At 37.1% G+C, this 12,273-nt stretch overlaps 2 non-coding genes across 2 annotated transcripts; both read left to right on the top strand.

The window, feature by feature from the left end:
• The first annotated feature begins 1,115 nt into the window (after nucleotides 1-1,115).
• TRNAT-AGU (transfer RNA threonine (anticodon AGU)) lies at nucleotides 1,116-1,189 on the top strand. The gene has a single exon. It is a non-coding gene; the product is annotated as a tRNA-Thr (tRNA).
• A 4,524-nt stretch (nucleotides 1,190-5,713) lies between these two features.
• Nucleotides 5,714-5,787, top strand: TRNAT-AGU (transfer RNA threonine (anticodon AGU)). The gene has a single exon. It is a non-coding gene; the product is annotated as a tRNA-Thr (tRNA).
• The last annotated feature ends 6,486 nt before the right edge of the window (nucleotides 5,788-12,273 follow it).

The following is a 12,273-nucleotide window of genomic DNA, read 5'->3' as shown; positions in this document are numbered from 1 at the left end:
TTTTATTTTGAAATTCCTCCTCTTTATGCATCTGACTCGCTAAGCAGGCTTTCTAAAGTATCACACCTTTTTGTCCTTTGGCTTAGTTGGTCTAAGTGCCTGTTTAGTAAACAGAAAATCTTGATTTTCTGATAGGAAACTTCCTATCTTAAAAATGGGATTTTTACTTGCATGAAACCTCAAATTTACCTTGGCTACGTCTTTACTGATAGTGCAATTGTGAGATGAAGAATGTCTTCTGTATAAGGGCCAAAAAGGAAGAAAGATGGCATCAATCATGACAACTTAAAACCAGTGGATTTAACCAGTGGACATTATTTTGTCCTTTGGCTTAGTTGGTCTAAGTGCCTGTTTAGTAAACAGAAAATCTTGATTTCGAACGTCAGCAGTGGTTTTCTTTCTTCATCTCAGTTTGGGTCATTTTAGCAAAAAAAAAGTGGACTTTTGTTCTTGTATGACATTAAACAAGTCTTTACCACAGTCATAACATAGTGCAGTTGAGAGAAAAAAAATCTCTGCTGTCGAAACGCTTAAAAAGGAATTAGACGATATAACTTTCTTTAGAGAATAAAGGATGGCATCAAGCATTTCAAAATAAAACCAGTGGAATTACACTTCTAACTCTGCAAAGTTTGATAGCAGCTTTCTTAAAAAGGAAGATAAACTTTCAAGCTCGACGTATCTACCGCTTTGGCTAGAAATGAAAACAAAACAATACAACATGAAACAAGCAGAATAAACCGACGAGGATGGGATTCGAACCCATGCATAAAGAGCACAATGGATTAGCAGTCCATCGCCTTAACCACTCGGCCACCTCGTCTACATGGCGCGCATGCGCTAAGGAGAAAAGATGTAATGATTATTTTTACGGGTCAGTGTGTTTTCGTTGAAGATATTACAGTGTCTATTCTTTACAGTTAGATTGGGGCAAACTCTTTTGGCCCTGCTGTGGCATTCCTTCAATCTGCCTATTCTGTGTCATAACTTGGAAGAAAAACAAGTACCAAGTTGAAGCTGTGCTAGAAGATGGATCATTCAATTATGGAACTTCAAAACCCAAGGCCTTGTCATCGATCCAGATTCTATTGCATTTCATAGGCTTTCCAGCTTGTGGTGCTGTGGCTTAGTTGGTTAAAGCGCCTGTCTAGTAAACAGGAGATCCTGAGTTCGAATCTCAGCAGTGCCTTGTTTTCATCATCTCAAAAAGAAACTTCCTATCTTAAAAATGGGATTTTCACTTGCATGAAACCTCAAATTTACCTTGGCTACGTCTTTACTGATAGTGCAATTGTGAGATGAAGAATGTCTTCTGTATAAGGGCCAAAAAGGAAGAAAGATGGCATCAATCATGACAACTTAAAACCAGTGGATTTTATTTTGAAATTCCTCCTCTTTATGCATCAGACTCGCTAAGCAGGCTTTCTAAAGTATCACACCTTTTTGTCCTTTGGCTTAGTTGGTCTAAGTGCCTGTTTAGTAAACAGAAAATCTTGATTTCGAACGTCAGCAGTGGTTTTCTTTCTTCATCTCAGTTTGGGTCATTTTAGCCAAAAAAAGGTGGACTTTTGTTCTTGTATGACATTAAACAAGTCTTTACCACAGTCAAAACATAGTGCAGTTGAGAGAAAAAAAATCTCTGCTGTCGAAACGCTTAAAAAGGAATTAGACGATATAACTTTCTTTAGAGAATAAAGGATGGCATCAAGCATTTCAAAATAAAACCAGTGGAATTACACTTCTAACTCTGCAAAGTTTGATAGCAGCTTTCTTAAAAAGGAAGATAAACTTTCAAGCTTGACGTATCTACCGCTTTGGCTAGAAATGAAAACAAAACAATACAACATGAAACAAGCAGATTAAGGGCCAAAAACGAAGAAAGATGGCATCAAGCATGACAACTTAAAACCAGTGGATTTTATTTTGAAATTCCTCCTCTTTATGCATCTGACTCGCTAAGCAGTCTTTCTAAAGTATCACACCTTTTTGTCCTTTGGCTTAGTTGGTCTAAGCGCCTGTTTAGTAAACAGAAAATCTTGATTTCGAACGTCAGCAGTGGTTTTATTTCTTCATCTCAGTTTTGGTCATTTTAGCCAAAAAAAAGTGGACTTTTGTTCTTGTATGACATTAAACAAGTCTTTACCACAGTCATAACATAGTGCAGTTGAGAGAAAAAAAATCTCTGCAGTCGAAACGCTTAAAAAGGAATTAGACGATATAACTTTCTTTAGAGAATAATGGATGGCATCAAGCATTTCAAAATAAAACCAGTGGAATTACACTTCTAACTCTGCAAAGTTTGATAGCAGCTTTCTTAAAAAGGAAGATAAACTTTCAAGCTTGACGTATCTACCGCTTTGGCTAGAAATGAAAACAAAACAATACAACATGAAACAAGCAGATTAAGGGCCGAAAAGGAAGAAAGATGGCATCAAGCATGACAACTTAAAACCAGTGGATTTTATTTTGAAATTTCTCCTCTTTATGCATCTGACTCTCTAAGCAGGCTTTCTAAAGTATCACATCATGACAACTTAAAACCAATGGATTTTATTTTGAAATTCCTCCTCTTTATGCATCTGACTCGCTAAGCAGGCTTTCTAAAGTATCACACCTTTTTGTCCTTTGGCTTAGTTGGTCTAAGCGCCTGTTTAGTAAACAGAAAAATCTTGATTTCGAACGTCAGCAGTGGTTTTATTTCTTCATCTCAGTTTTGGTCATTTTAGCCAAAAAAAGTGGACTTTTGTTCTTGTATGACATTAAACAAGTCTTTACCACAGTCATAACATAGTGCAGTTGAGAGAAAAAAAATCTCTGCAGTCGAAACGCTTAAAAAGGAATTAGACGATATAACTTTCTTTAGAGAATAAAGGATGGCATCAAGCATTTCAAAATAAAACCAGTGGAATTACACTTCTAACTCTGCAAAGTTTGATAGCAGCTTTCTTAAAAAGGAAGATAAACTTTCAAGCTTGACGTATCTACCGCTTTGGCTAGAAATGAAAACAAAACAATACAACATGAAACAAGCAGATTAAGGGCCGAAAAGGAAGAAAGATGGCATCAAGCATGACAACTTAAAACCAGTGGATTTTATTTTGAAATTTCTCCTCTTTATGCATCTGACTCTCTAAGCAGGCTTTCTAAAGTATCACACCATGACAACTTAAAACCAATGGATTTTATTTTGAAATTCCTCCTCTTTATGCATCTGACTCGCTAAGCAGGCTTTCTAAAGTATCACACCTTTTTGTCCTTTGGCTTAGTTGGTCTAAGCGCCTGTTTAGTAAACAGAAAATCTTGATTTCGAACGTCAGCAGTGGTTTTATTTCTTCATCTCAGTTTTGGTCATTTTAGCCAAAAAAAAGTGGACTTTTGTTCTTGTATGACATTAAACAAGTCTTTACCACAGTCATAACATAGTGCAGTTGAGAGAAAAAAAATCTCTGCAGTCGAAACGCTTAAAAAGGAATTAGACGATATAACTTTCTTTAGAGAATAAAGGATGGCATCAAGCATTTCAAAATAAAACCAGTGGAATTACACTTCTAACTCTGCAAAGTTTGATAGCAGCTTTCTTAAAAAGGAAGATAAACTTTCAAGCTTGACGTATCTACCGCTTTGGCTAGAAATGAAAACAAAACAATACAACATGAAACAAGCAGATTAAGGGCCAAAAAGGAAGAAAGATGGCATCAAGCATGACAACTTAAAACCAGTGGATTTTATTTTGAAATTCCTCCTCTTTATGCATCAGACTCGCTAAGCAGGCTTTCTAAAGTATCACACCTTTTTGTCCTTTGGCTTAGTTGGTCTAAGTGCCTGTTTAGTAAACAGAAAATCTTGATTTCGAACGTCAGCAGTGGTTTTCTTTCTTCATCTCAGTTTGGGTCATTTTAGCCAAAAAAAGGTGGACTTTTGTTCTTGTATGACATTAAACAAGTCTTTACCACAGTCAAAACATAGTGCAGTTGAGAGAAAAAAAATCTCTGCTGTCGAAACGCTTAAAAAGGAATTAGACGATATAACTTTCTTTAGAGAATAAAGGATGGCATCAAGCATTTCAAAATAAAACCAGTGGAATTACACTTCTAACTCTGCAAAGTTTGATAGCAGCTTTCTTAAAAAGGAAGATAAACTTTCAAGCTTGACGTATCTACCGCTTTGGCTAGAAATGAAAACAAAACAATACAACATGAAACAAGCAGAATAAACCGACGAGGATGGGACTCGAACCCATGCATGCAGAGCACAATGGATTAGCAGTCCATCGCCTTAACCACTCGGCCACCTCGTCTACATGGTGCGCATGCGCTAAGGAGAAAAGATGTAATGATTATTTTTACGGGTCTGTGTGTTTTCGTTGAAGATATTACAGTGTCTATTCTTTACAGTTAGATTGGGGCAAACTCTTTTGGCCCTGCTGTGGCATTCCTTCAATCTGCCTATTCTGTGTCATAACTTGGAAGAAAAACAAGTACCAAGTTGAAGCTGTGCTAGAAGATGGATCATTCAATTATGGAACTTCAAAACCCAAGGCCTTGTCATCGATCCAGATTCTATTGCATTTCATAGGCTTTCCAGCTTGTGGTGCTGTGGCTTAGTTGGTTAAAGCGCCTGTCTAGTAAACAGGAGATCTTGAGTTCGAATCTCAGCAGTGCCTTGTTTTCATCATCTCAAAAAGAAACTTCCTATCTTAAAAATGGGATTTTCACTTGCATGAAACCTCAAATTTACCTTGGCTACGTCTTTACTGATAGTGCAATTGTGAGATGAAGAATGTCTTCTGTATAAGGGCCAAAAAGGAAGAAAGATGGCATCAATCATGACAACTTAAAACCAGTGGATTTTATTTTGAAATTCCTCCTCTTTATGCATCTGACTCGCTAAGCAGGCTTTCTAAAGTATCACACCTTTTTGTCCTTTGGCTTAGTTGGTCTAAGTGCCTGTTTAGTAAACAGAAAATCTTGATTTCGAACGTCAGCAGTGGTTTTCTTTCTTCATCTCAGTTTGGGTCATTTTAGCAAAAAAAAAGTGGACTTTTGTTCTTGTATGACATTAAACAAGTCTTTACCACAGTCATAACATAGTGCAGTTGAGAGAAAAAAAATCTCTGCTGTCGAAACGCTTAAAAAGGAATTAGACGATATAACTTTCTTTAGAGAATAAAGGATGGCATCAAGCATTTCAAAATAAAACCAGTGGAATTACACTTCTAACTCTGCAAAGTTTGATAGCAGCTTTCTTAAAAAGGAAGATAAACTTTCAAGCTCGACGTATCTACCGCTTTGGCTAGAAATGAAAACAAAACAATACAACATGAAACAAGCAGAATAAACCGACGAGGATGGGATTCGAACCCATGCATAAAGAGCACAATGGATTAGCAGTCCATCGCCTTAACCACTCGGCCACCTCGTCTACATGGCGCGCATGCGCTAAGGAGAAAAGATGTAATGATTATTTTTACGGGTCAGTGTGTTTTCATTGAAGATATTACAGTGTCTATTCTTTACAGTTAGATTGGGGCAAACTCTTTTGGCCCTGCTGTGGCATTCCTTCAATCTGCCTATTCTGTGTCATAACTTGGAAGAAAAACAAGTACCAAGTTGAAGCTGTGCTAGAAGATGGATCATTCAATTATGGAACTTCAAAACCCAAGGCCTTGTCATCGATCCAGATTCTATTGCATTTCATAGGCTTTCCAGCTTGTGGTGCTGTGGCTTAGTTGGTTAAAGCGCCTGTCTAGTAAACAGGAGATCCTGAGTTCGAATCTCAGCAGTGCCTTGTTTTCATCATCTCAAAAAGAAACTTCCTATCTTAAAAATGGGATTTTCACTTGCATGAAACCTCAAATTTACCTTGGCTACGTCTTTACTGATAGTGCAATTGTGAGATGAAGAATGTCTTCTGTATAAGGGCCAAAAAGGAAGAAAGATGGCATCAATCATGACAACTTAAAACCAGTGGATTTTATTTTGAAATTCCTCCTCTTTATGCATCAGACTCGCTAAGCAGGCTTTCTAAAGTATCACACCTTTTTGTCCTTTGGCTTAGTTGGTCTAAGTGCCTGTTTAGTAAACAGAAAATCTTGATTTCGAACGTCAGCAGTGGTTTTCTTTCTTCATCTCAGTTTGGGTCATTTTAGCCAAAAAAAGGTGGACTTTTGTTCTTGTATGACATTAAACAAGTCTTTACCACAGTCAAAACATAGTGCAGTTGAGAGAAAAAAAATCTCTGCTGTCGAAACGCTTAAAAAGGAATTAGACGATATAACTTTCTTTAGAGAATAAAGGATGGCATCAAGCATTTCAAAATAAAACCAGTGGAATTACACTTCTAACTCTGCAAAGTTTGATAGCAGCTTTCTTAAAAAGGAAGATAAACTTTCAAGCTTGACGTATCTACCGCTTTGGCTAGAAATGAAAACAAAACAATACAACATGAAACAAGCAGATTAAGGGCCAAAAACGAAGAAAGATGGCATCAAGCATGACAACTTAAAACCAGTGGATTTTATTTTGAAATTCCTCCTCTTTATGCATCTGACTCGCTAAGCAGTCTTTCTAAAGTATCACACCTTTTTGTCCTTTGGCTTAGTTGGTCTAAGCGCCTGTTTAGTAAACAGAAAATCTTGATTTCGAACGTCAGCAGTGGTTTTATTTCTTCATCTCAGTTTTGGTCATTTTAGCCAAAAAAAAGTGGACTTTTGTTCTTGTATGACATTAAACAAGTCTTTACCACAGTCATAACATAGTGCAGTTGAGAGAAAAAAAATCTCTGCAGTCGAAACGCTTAAAAAGGAATTAGACGATATAACTTTCTTTAGAGAATAATGGATGGCATCAAGCATTTCAAAATAAAACCAGTGGAATTACACTTCTAACTCTGCAAAGTTTGATAGCAGCTTTCTTAAAAAGGAAGATAAACTTTCAAGCTTGACGTATCTACCGCTTTGGCTAGAAATGAAAACAAAACAATACAACATGAAACAAGCAGATTAAGGGCCGAAAAGGAAGAAAGATGGCATCAAGCATGACAACTTAAAACCAGTGGATTTTATTTTGAAATTTCTCCTCTTTATGCATCTGACTCTCTAAGCAGGCTTTCTAAAGTATCACATCATGACAACTTAAAACCAATGGATTTTATTTTGAAATTCCTCCTCTTTATGCATCTGACTCGCTAAGCAGGCTTTCTAAAGTATCACACCTTTTTGTCCTTTGGCTTAGTTGGTCTAAGCGCCTGTTTAGTAAACAGAAAAATCTTGATTTCGAACGTCAGCAGTGGTTTTATTTCTTCATCTCAGTTTTGGTCATTTTAGCCAAAAAAAGTGGACTTTTGTTCTTGTATGACATTAAACAAGTCTTTACCACAGTCATAACATAGTGCAGTTGAGAGAAAAAAAATCTCTGCAGTCGAAACGCTTAAAAAGGAATTAGACGATATAACTTTCTTTAGAGAATAAAGGATGGCATCAAGCATTTCAAAATAAAACCAGTGGAATTACACTTCTAACTCTGCAAAGTTTGATAGCAGCTTTCTTAAAAAGGAAGATAAACTTTCAAGCTTGACGTATCTACCGCTTTGGCTAGAAATGAAAACAAAACAATACAACATGAAACAAGCAGATTAAGGGCCGAAAAGGAAGAAAGATGGCATCAAGCATGACAACTTAAAACCAGTGGATTTTATTTTGAAATTTCTCCTCTTTATGCATCTGACTCTCTAAGCAGGCTTTCTAAAGTATCACACCATGACAACTTAAAACCAATGGATTTTATTTTGAAATTCCTCCTCTTTATGCATCTGACTCGCTAAGCAGGCTTTCTAAAGTATCACACCTTTTTGTCCTTTGGCTTAGTTGGTCTAAGCGCCTGTTTAGTAAACAGAAAATCTTGATTTCGAACGTCAGCAGTGGTTTTATTTCTTCATCTCAGTTTTGGTCATTTTACCAAAAAAAAAGTGGACTTTTGTTCTTGTATGACATTAAACAAGTCTTTACCACAGTCATAACATAGTGCAGTTGAGAGAAAAAAAATCTCTGCAGTCGAAACGCTTAAAAAGGAATTAGACGATATAACTTTCTTTAGAGAATAAAGGATGGCATCAAGCATTTCAAAATAAAACCAGTGGAATTACACTTCTAACTCTGCAAAGTTTGATAGCAGCTTTCTTAAAAAGGAAGATAAACTTTCAAGCTTGACGTATCTACCGCTTTGGCTAGAAATGAAAACAAAACAATACAACATGAAACAAGCAGATTAAGGGCCAAAAAGGAAGAAAGATGGCATCAAGCATGACAACTTAAAACCAGTGGATTTTATTTTGAAATTCCTCCTCTTTATGCATCAGACTCGCTAAGCAGGCTTTCTAAAGTATCACACCTTTTTGTCCTTTGGCTTAGTTGGTCTAAGTGCCTGTTTAGTAAACAGAAAATCTTGATTTCGAACGTCAGCAGTGGTTTTCTTTCTTCATCTCAGTTTGGGTCATTTTAGCCAAAAAAAGGTGGACTTTTGTTCTTGTATGACATTAAACAAGTCTTTACCACAGTCAAAACATAGTGCAGTTGAGAGAAAAAAAATCTCTGCTGTCGAAACGCTTAAAAAGGAATTAGACGATATAACTTTCTTTAGAGAATAAAGGATGGCATCAAGCATTTCAAAATAAAACCAGTGGAATTACACTTCTAACTCTGCAAAGTTTGATAGCAGCTTTCTTAAAAAGGAAGATAAACTTTCAAGCTTGACGTATCTACCGCTTTGGCTAGAAATGAAAACAAAACAATACAACATGAAACAAGCAGAATAAACCGACGAGGATGGGATTCGAACCCATGCATGCAGAGCACAATGGATTAGCAGTCCATCGCCTTAACCACTCGGCCACCTCGTCTACATGGCGCGCATGCGCTAAGGAGAAAAGATGTAATGATTATTTTTACGGGTCAGTGTGTTTTCGTTGAAGATATTACAGTGTCTATTCTTTACAGTTAGATTGGGGCAAACTCTATTGGCCCTGCTGTGGCATTCCTTCAATCTGCCTATTCTGTGTCATAACTTGGAAGAAAAACAAGTACCAAATTGAAGCTGTGCTAGAAGATGGATCATTCAATTATGGAACTTCAAAACCCAAGGCCTTGTCATCGATCCAGATTCTATTGCATTCTGCAAATTGTCAATGTCATTGAATGAATGCTATTCATAATTTACTTGGTTTCTTAATTGTCGTGACTGAGAATGAAATCCTGTTCCACGTTTCTGTGTGCATGGAATGAAACTCAACTCAATGTTGTCTTGTTAAGTTAACCACTTGAAATGTTTGATCGGTGCTTACATCTTCCCTAGATTTCATAGGCTTTCCAACTTGTGGTGCTGTGGCTTAGTTGGTTAAAGCGCCTGTCTAGTAAACAGGAGATCCTGAGTTCGAATCTCAGCAGTGCTTTGTTTTCATCATCTCAAAAAGAAACTTCCTATCTTAAAAATGTGAATTTCACTTGCATGAAACCTCAAATTTACCTTGGCTACGTCTTTACTGATAGTGCAATTGTGAGATGAAGAATGTCTTCTGTATAAGGGCCAAAAAGGAAGAAAGATGGCATCAAGCATGACAACTTAAAACCAATGGATTTTATTTTGAAATTCCTCCTCTTTATGCATCTGACTCGCTAAGCAGGCTTTCTAAAGTATCACACCTTTTTGTCCTTTGGCTTAGTTGGTCTAAGCGCCTGTTTAGTAAACAGAAAATCTTGATTTCGAACGTCAGCAGTGGTTTTCTTTCTTCATCTCAGTTTGGGTCATTTTAGCCAAAAAAAGGTGGACTTTTGTTCTTGTATGACATTAAACAAGTCTTTACCACAGTCAAAACATAGTGCAGTTGAGAGAAAAAAAATCTCTGCTGTCGAAACGCTTAAAAAGGAATTAGACGATATAACTTTCTTTAGAGAATAAAGGATGGCATCAAGCATTTCAAAATAAAACCAGTGGAATTACAGTTCTAACTCTGCAAAGTTTGATAGCAGCTTTCTTAAAAAGGAAGATAAACTTTCAAGCTTGACGTATCTACCGCTTTGGCTAGAAATGAAAACAAAACAATACAACATGAAACAAGCAGAATAAACCGACGAGGATGGGATTCGAACCCATGCATGCAGAGCACAATGGATTAGCAGTCCATCGCCTTAACCACTCGGCCACCTCGTCTACATGGCGCGCATGCGCTAAGGAGAAAAGATGTAATGATTATTTTTACGGGTCAGTGTGTTTTCGTTGAAGATATTACAGTGTCTATTCTTTACAGTTAGATTGGGGCAAACTCTATTGGCCCTGCTGTGGCATTCCTTCAATCTGCCTATTCTGTGTCATAACTTGGAAGAAAAACAAGTACCAAATTGAAGCTGTGCTAGAAGATGGATCATTCAATTATGGAACTTCAAAACCCAAGGCCTTGTCATCGATCCAGATTCTATTGCATTCTGCAAATTGTCAATGTCATTGAATGAATGCTATTCATAATTTACTTGGTTTCTTAATTGTCGTGACTGAGAATGAAATCCTGTTCCACGTTTCTGTGTGCATGGAATGAAACTCAACTCAATGTTGTCTTGTTAAGTTAACCACTTGAAATGTTTGATCGGTGCTTACATCTTCCCTAGATTTCATAGGCTTTCCAACTTGTGGTGCTGTGGCTTAGTTGGTTAAAGCGCCTGTCTAGTAAACAGGAGATCCTGAGTTCGAATCTCAGCAGTGCTTTGTTTTCATCATCTCAAAAAGAAACTTCCTATCTTAAAAATGTGAATTTCACTTGCATGAAACCTCAAATTTACCTTGGCTACGTCTTTACTGATAGTGCAATTGTGAGATGAAGAATGTCTTCTGTATAAGGGCCAAAAAGGAAGAAAGATGGCATCAAGCATGACAACTTAAAACCAATGGATTTTATTTTGAAATTCCTCCTCTTTATGCATCTGACTCGCTAAGCAGGCTTTCTAAAGTATCACACCTTTTTGTCCTTTGGCTTAGTTGGTCTAAGCGCCTGTTTAGTAAACAGAAAATCTTGATTTCGAACGTCAGCAGTGGTTTTATTTCTTCATCTCAGTTTTGGTCATTTTAGCCAAAAAAAAGTGGACTTTTGTTCTTGTATGACATTAAACAAGTCTTTACCACAGTCAAAACATAGTGCAGTTGAGAGAAAAAAAATCTCTGCAGTCGAAACGCTTAAAAAGGAATTAGACGATATAACTTTCTTTAGAGAATAAAGGATGGCATCAAGCATTTCAAAATAAAACCAGTGGAATTACACTTCTAACTCTGCAAAGTTTGATAGCAGCTTTCTTAAAAAGGAAGATAAACTTTCAAGCTTGACGTATCTACCGCTTTGGCTAGAAATGAAAACAAAACAATACAACATGAAACAAGCAGAATAAACCGACGAGGATGGGATTCGAACCCATGCATGCAGAGCACAATGGATTAGCAGTCCATCGCCTTAACCACTCGGCCACCTCGTCTACATGGCGCGCATGCGCTAAGGAGAAAAGATGTAATGATTATTTTTACGGGTCAGTGTGTTTTCGTTGAAGATATTACAGTGTCTATTCTTTACAGTTAGATTGGGGCAAACTCTTTTGGCCCTGCTGTGGCATTCCTTCAATCTGCCTATTCTGTGTCATAACTTGGAAGAAAAACAAGTACCAAGTTGAAGCTGTGCTAGAAGATGGATCATTCAATTATGGAACTTCAAAACCCAAGGCCTTGTCATCGATCCAGATTCCATTGCATTTCATAGGCTTTCCAGCTTGTGGTGCTGTGGCTTAGTTGGTTAAAGCGCCTGTCTAGTAAACAGGAGATCCTGAGTTCGAATCTTAGCAGTGCCTTGTTTTCATCATCTCAAAAAGAGACTTCCTATCTTAAAAATGGGATTTTCACTTGCATGAAACCTCAAATTTACCTTGGCTACGTCTTTACTGATAGTGCAATTGTGAGATGAAGAATGTCTTCTGTATAAGGGCCAAAAAGGAAGAAAGATGGCATCAATCATGACAACTTAAAACCAGTGGATTTTATTTTGAAATTCCTCCTCTTTATGCATCTGACTCGCTAAGCAGGCTTTCTAAAGTATCACACCTTTTTGTCCTTTGGCTTAGTTGGTCTAAGTGCCTGTTTAGTAAACAGAAAATCTTGATTTCGAACGTCAGCAGTGGTTTTCTTTCTTCATCTCAGTTTGGGTCATTTTAGCCAAAAAAAGGTGGACTTTTGTTCTTGTATGACATTA

Source organism: Ranitomeya imitator, chromosome 7 (genome assembly GCF_032444005.1).
Source record: "Ranitomeya imitator isolate aRanImi1 chromosome 7, aRanImi1.pri, whole genome shotgun sequence".
Taxonomy (NCBI): domain Eukaryota; kingdom Metazoa; phylum Chordata; class Amphibia; order Anura; family Dendrobatidae; genus Ranitomeya; species Ranitomeya imitator.
The sequence above is the reverse complement of the archived record's forward strand: the minus strand, read 5'-3'. Positions and strand labels throughout refer to the sequence as shown.